Genomic DNA, 7,236 nt, shown 5'->3' on the forward strand with positions numbered 1-7,236 from the left:
CATTCTGTGATTCTGTGAAGGACTGAGGGAGTTGGGCCTGTTTAGCCTGAAGAAGACTGAGAAGGGGTCTTAACCATGTATACAAATATCTTAAGGGAGAGTCACAAGAGAATGCAGCTAGATTTTTTTTTCAGTGGTGGCCAGACATAGGACAAGAGGCAATAGTCACAAATGGAAATGCAGGAAGTTCTATCTAAATATGAGAAGAAACTTGCTGACTGTGCAGGTGACAGAGCACTGGACTGGAACAGGTTTCCCAGAGAAGTTGTGGAGTCTCCCTCTCTGGCGATCTGCCAAGCCTGCCTGGATGCCACCCAGTGCCACGTGCTCTATGTGACCCAGCCTGAGCAGGGGTGTGGACTGGATGATCTCCAGGCAGCCTGTCCTACCTCTGATTCAAGTGCATTTCCATTTGGGAGAGAAAAGAAACCATACCGACATTCACATATTTACACTACAGTAACTGTGGCTTTTCTTGGTACAATGCCTCTGTAAAAACACAAACAGAAAAGTCCATACCTGTAATTTAAACAGTCATACCACTTTAATCACTGTTTATTGAGAATTACAATAACCTAGGTCAGGCTGATAACCCCAAAGCCTTACTGACAGAGCTTACAAGCTGCTGCCTTGCTTTCAGCTTTGCCGTAAATACCTTTCACTTCTGGCAAGTGAATTGAAACTGCTTTCACAGGAAGACACCCAGCATTACTCTGGTGGCACCAAGCTTGTGTCTTGCTATGGACATGCCTACATGAGCCCAGCATCTCCACAGCTCCAGGACTACCTACTCATCTCTACCCCCATGGTTGCTCTGGTTGAGTTTTTCACCTCTCTGGGCCAATTGCTCTACAGACTGACTCTGTAGTAGTAGAGTGCAAGCAGAAAGGGCTGTAAAGGGTAAGGTAAAGGGCTCCCTTCCACCTGAAGCTTTCCTGTGGGTTTGGGAGAGGCCTCCTGTGCTGCTGGTGCCCTTAGTGCACAGATGCACATCCAGTTGAAGTTCCAGCTAAAAATAAAAAGGCTCAGGTCAACTTCAGGCTGCTTCCTGGAGAAGGAAAGAAGTCTGGACTCCGCAACAGCTTGCAAAGGAAAGAGCAACATGGTCCCAGAAGTGGCATTCCCAGAGGAAAGGCAAAGGCTATCCGACAGAACGGTTAATGGGAACACACAGGATGTGACAGGGGAATAGCAATCTGCGCTGGGAATGGCCAAGCCACATGGAAGGGGCAGCAGATGACCCCACGACAGCAGCTTGCAGGGCTCGCTCAGGCTTCTCCTGGCCCAGAAGTGCTTTTCACTGCGCAGCTTGCACAGCGTGACTGCATGTTGGACCATCAGCAGGAGGGCTGGTCCTAACTTGTGTTTCCACCACCACATGCTCACTCTTTGGTCACCTCTATGCTTGAGATATGTGAAGGTCTGTGTGACAGAGCCTCCAAAAATGAGCTGCGTGTTTGTGTGCTGGGGATTACTGCAGAAACCCTGTTTCCATGTTCATTGTGTATGTGATATATGTGCCTGCTGTTTCCTGTAGTTTTACCCAAGAGGCAGGTGTAATTGTTGCATCTGGGGTGATTACAATCTATAAACTGACAACTGGCAGATGAAATCTTGCTTTTTTGTTTTGTTTTGTTTTGTTTTTTTCAGATAAGAAACGATGAACACAACAAAAGTGACAAGTTTCAGCAGGTCTTGAAAGGGAAGAGAGGCTGGCAAGAGCAAGAGGAAGGGAAGGCTTCTGTATTTGCTTGCAGTGTTAGATGGAACCAGAATGCAAAGAAAGCACCAGACACTGAATTTACAGTCCTAAGAGACTGCTAATTGCAGCAGTTCATTTATGTGTGTGTGAATACTTGGGATGGACTGATGTTCTCCTGCAGCATCCATTACTTAGTGCCATAGGAGCTGGGCAGGACCAGCTGAAGATCTGATTGAGATATCAGCACAGAAAGATCTGCTGTAGACCCTGACAGGAGGGTGTGGAAGAAGACTTTGAGCTCAGATAATAAGAAGTTTGTTATATTATGTAGAACATTTGCACAGTGAGTGAAGTTTTGCTGAGGAGAGATGAAGTAAATATGTAGAATCTTCCGGGGCCGGTCAAGCAGAATGTGTCATAACACAGAGATTAAGAAAGAGAAATGAATTCTGGAAAGTAGAACGAAGGGCATCCATTGTGCATGACTTTTGTAGTCATTTTCCCTATGACTTTTGCAATCCTTCCCTTTTTCCCTCCCTGCAAAAGAGGCTGAATATGGAATTTTCAGAAACCAACCTGCAAGTCTAAATATAGACACGCTCCAAGCAATCCTGCAACTAGGTTTACAGGTTCCATACTTTTACCGAAAGAATTCTATAAATCAATTACGACACCAAAAATCACTTTATTTCTGTCTCTCAACCTGCAATGTCACATCTTAAGCTAGTCACTTGGCGGCAGCTGGAAGAACAGAAATGGCATGTGTTGGCTCAGGGCATTTGGCTCACAAACCTAGCTGGCAAATAATGCCCTTCTCTGTTTTCAGCGTTGATTTATCTTGGCCTGGATTTCTCTTTTGTTCTCTGGCACAGCTTCAGTGATATTAGCAAGCAAGCATGATTCAACATCTGCACATTTGTAGGAAGTACAGCTTTATTTCTCCTGTCAATGCAAGACAATTTCAACACCTTTATGTAGGAAATGCTGTTGGCCTTATTGCAGTGAAGAGGCTTGCAGGTGAGAGCAACAACCAAAGAAGAAACCAAAGGAAAGAAAGAAATAGATGTTTTGGACCTGTTTTCACCTGTCACAGGTGCTGCAGGTAAGGGGTCAAGTGCTAGGTATGTCGGAGACATAGAGATCTTGTACTTGGCCCAGGCCAAGGATCAGCATGTCCTGCTGGACTTCATTCAGGGCAGAGGAGCACTGAGGCGGAAGCTTGATGGGGCAAATTTTTGAGACCAAAAAACCTCATTTTAGGAGAGGGATTGTCATGAGTCTGGTCAAACCTGCATAACGGAATGTGGATAATCCTTTTGTCCAGGAGTTTGCATTTTTGCCCATTCTGGCACCAGCAAGCAGTATCAGAGCTCTCCAGCACAGCAAAACTGATGGTTTGCCTGCTTCAGCCCTGGCCTGCCCCCGCGCAGGCTCCATCTTGCCTGTTCTTTCTCTAGGATTTGGGTTTGTCTTTTCCCGTTTCCCGTTACGGCACAATAAAACCATGTATTGTGACAGCCGGCTTTTTAACTCGCTGTCCAGTTCAGAGAGGTAAAATGAAACTCTTAAATGACAGATCTCCAGCAGATTCTGAAAAACCTGTATAAAAACTCATGTATAAAAAAAAAAAAACCTGTATAAAAACTCATGACACAGCCACACACTATTTATTCACAAAATAACACAAAGCAGACCACTGTCTGGCCATGGCACACTGTCAAATTTGCTCTTTGTGCTCTCTTCAGCTGTGAAAAGGGTTCTGGTACCAGGGTTCTGGTAATTGCCCTTGACTCAGAATGTTAAGATCTGGACAACTGGACAACCAGATGAGTGAAAACTGGTTAGATGACTGTGCTCTGAGGATGGGGTTTAATGGGTTTAATGGCAAATTGAATATTGCAGAGGCTGCTTTCTGCAGCAGAATGGACTAGAGACCTGCTGAGGTCCCTTCCAGCCTGACTTTACTCAGGATCCTAATGTATTTTATTTAAATATATGCACAGGGCAGCTGTAAAATAAATATATAGCAGAGTCTATATATTTATATTTATACTATAAAATAGTAGACAAACTCTCAGGTGATTTGAAAGTTTGCTTAACTGATAAAGAATGGGGTAACAGTGTGGACCGCAGTGTGTACTTACCAGGAAAGAACACTTTATATAGCTCCTCCTTAGCAAAATGCTAAAGGTCAGAGCACGTATGATAAGTAAACACACTTATCAAAAACACAGGGATAGACTTTAAGCCAACAGAAGACAAGTGCTTACATTCCACTATGAAGAAATCTACTAATCTGTGTAAACAAAGTTCAGGAGAGAAAAAAAAAAGAACAATAATATCAGCGATTTTAATCAGATTTTAAAGATAAGCATTAAAGGAGAAGCGTAGAATTTAATAACGTTATACAGTCAAAACAAACAGATTATATTTACACAGATTCAAAAGAATTTGCTATAGAAATTACAGACTAGCTCGTCTTGCTGGTTGTTTTGGTTTTAGTTGATATTTCAATGATACTTCAATGTGCCAAACTATTGGAAGTTTCTATGAAAGTCTGAGAAAAAAAAAAGGCAAAAAAAGTCCTTTTTCTGGCCCAGGGTGATTTGATATTCCCTAATTTGTAGTCCACAGGTGGCTGCATGGCCAAGGTTGCCCTCTGGATAGCCAAGATACCGAGAAAGAGCTGGCAGCGAACTTCCCTACGGGCTGTTTGTAGCAACTGGCAGCTTCCAGGCTGGGTGTTTTTCTCCTCCTCGGTGACTTTCCTCCATGTCTTCATGAACTTTCTTAGAAATCTATAATCTCATAAAATGATCTAAGATTACACTTGCTCTCTATTACTACTTTTATTTGTGTGTGTGTGTGGTATTATATGTTTGCTTACTGGAGACATTTAGGAATGTATTAATTTTTTTCTTTTTGTCAATACATTAATATATACATTGCTCTCTCTGCTTTTTAGGTTTTGTACAATTATTAATAGCCTGCTTTAAAATATGCACTGTGTGAAAATCTTTTCTAGGAAAGAAAGAAATACAAAAGGATATAAATAGATTGTATTCAGTCTATCACCATTTTAAATGACACATTTGTATTAATCCTTCTTTATTCCATTAGTCCTAAGACTGCCTGCATGAGTTGAGATGAGAAGTATGAATGTTTCTGTTGCAGCTCTTTCCCTTTAAAACACAATGCCAAAATAGGTGTTGTCAGAATAGCAGACTGTTCTGTATCCACCTATTTTGACCACTGACTTCCCAGCAATAATGAGTTTTTTTCTCTCTAGAACAATAGACTACATAAAACACCACCCTTTTCCTACGGGCCGTATTCAGAATTGTACTGTCCACTTGAATCCCCCTGGAAGTGGAGATAGCAGTAGCTCTACAGGCAGTTATTTGCATTTAATACTTCTGGCAAGATATTTTTTTTCAAAATAGACAGTTCTGGAAATCAATGCATATTTGAAAATGATACTAAGGTATCAGAAACAGTCAGGGAACCAAAGCAAAGACAGAAAGGAGATGCTGAAGCCCTACTCAATTATTTCATGAGCTAAAAGGGTTCGTGGAGGTCCTAACAGCTGGGAGATCTGGGATTGAAATGTAATATTATCAGGTTGACTATGCGAAAATAATCATAAGAATGTAAAAAGTACTAGCAGGTCAGATCAAAGCTCCACCTAGCCCAGATGACAGTAGCTAAGAGGGTATGGTTAGGAGTAAAAGAATAGGGCAAACACCTTCTCCCCAGGATATCTTTCCAGCTCCAGCAACTTGAAAGTCAGGAACCTGCTGAGCTACAGCAACTGTATGTGAGGATTTTGCAGTTGTTTTTTGAACCCTTGTAAAGTTTTGGTATCCGCAACATCCCGAAGCTAAGACTTTATATAGCTTAACTATAACTTGCAGGAAGAGTTATCTCCTTAGTTTTTTTTGATCCTTCCAAGTCTCATTTGATACATCTCAGGTCTTGTATCTGCTAAATGCTCTTATATGTGGCAAATGAGTGAACTATCTTGAACCCTAGTACCTTATTTGGACCATTAGCCCAATCCAGCTAGCCTCACCTGGAAGCCGTCTGATGTCTCTCATCTATCTATAATTTTTTTGAACCTTTTCCAGTTCTACTAGACTGTTTCTGGGATGGGGATACCAGAACTTCACAGGGAGTTCAAGATTTAGGTACATCACAGATTTATACAGTGACATAATTATACCTTCTGTTTTTGTCTCTATTTCTCTTCTAATAATTTCTAATAATAACTCTACTGGTTCTCAATTTGGATTTTGATCAGCGCTGAGCCTGAGTTGATATCTTCACAAACCCTTCTCTTGGAAGCTCAAAATCTTTTTCTTTTGTGATAAAATTAGTCAATTCAAAGTACATCACTATATATATAAAGTTAGGATTTTTTCCCCCTCATATACTAGCATTGATTTATTTATTTAATTAGATTTTCACCTGCCAAGTTGTCACTGACTCGATTAGTAACATAAAGTCTTCCACAGTGCTTCACAAATTGCCCTGGCCTGGACAGTTTACTGTCTCAGTGTGTTTTCTTACCACACTCTTCACTATCTTTTCTATGACAATATTGAACAGTATGGACCAGATCAAAGAGCCTTGCAGGAGTCTACTGTTAAAAGCAATGATTTGTTCCTACTCTCTTTCTCCTTTTAATGTGTTACTTGTCCATGTAAGACCCTTTTTCATAACCCATAGCAGCCTATTTTCCTTATTTCCGTTGATATGGAATCTTGTGGATTTTGTTTATAGATCAGTTGTTACTGAATTTGCCCTGTCTATGTGCTTGCTGACTGCTTCAGGGCAATACGATATAGATTTGTGAGAGCTACTTTTCCTCACAAAAGTCATACTGACTTCCCCTAATGTATCATCTTTTCCATGTGACCACTAATTCTCTTTTGTTATGTTTTTTACTTATTTGTTTAGTAAGGATGTCACCTTCCTGCTCTACAGTTTCTACAAAACAAGCAACCTTCTGTTCCTCTTGTGCAGAGATAGTTTCAAGTGAGTAGCTACAGAGAGCAGTTAATACTGGAGCCCTTTCATCCTCAAGATGCTTAAAAACGCTTGCTCCAACATCATCTCGTCTTGGTAGGTTGCTACTGTTCGTTATGTAACATGTTCTCTCATCTTTTTCTTCTCCTACTTTAACTTGAGACAAGTCTTTATATTATGGGATTATTTAACCCACCAGAGTTTATAGTCTGTTCCTGTTTTTCTAATTCAGATACAACTTCTTGTTGAAATATGGCGTCTGCATCTACAAATCTCTCTTACCATGCATTTTACAGACTCTTTTTTTTTTCAGAAATTCTCAGGTCTTTATGCAGTCTGCAGTTGTTCTGCTGTGTAACTTTCCACTCTGTCCTGTGTGTGAGCCTTGTCAGGTGGGAGAGACATGAGCAAGGGGATTTGGAGCCAGGAGCAGGGTCAGACCTCTGGTGATGGAGACCCCCATGACTGTGGGGCAGTACCAGGGGGTCTCAGCATCAGCAGCAGGT

Source organism: Nothoprocta perdicaria, unplaced genomic scaffold, assembly GCF_003342845.1.
Source record: "Nothoprocta perdicaria isolate Ctin4 unplaced genomic scaffold, notPer1 scaffold_14, whole genome shotgun sequence".
Lineage (NCBI taxonomy): Eukaryota > Metazoa > Chordata > Aves > Tinamiformes > Tinamidae > Nothoprocta > Nothoprocta perdicaria.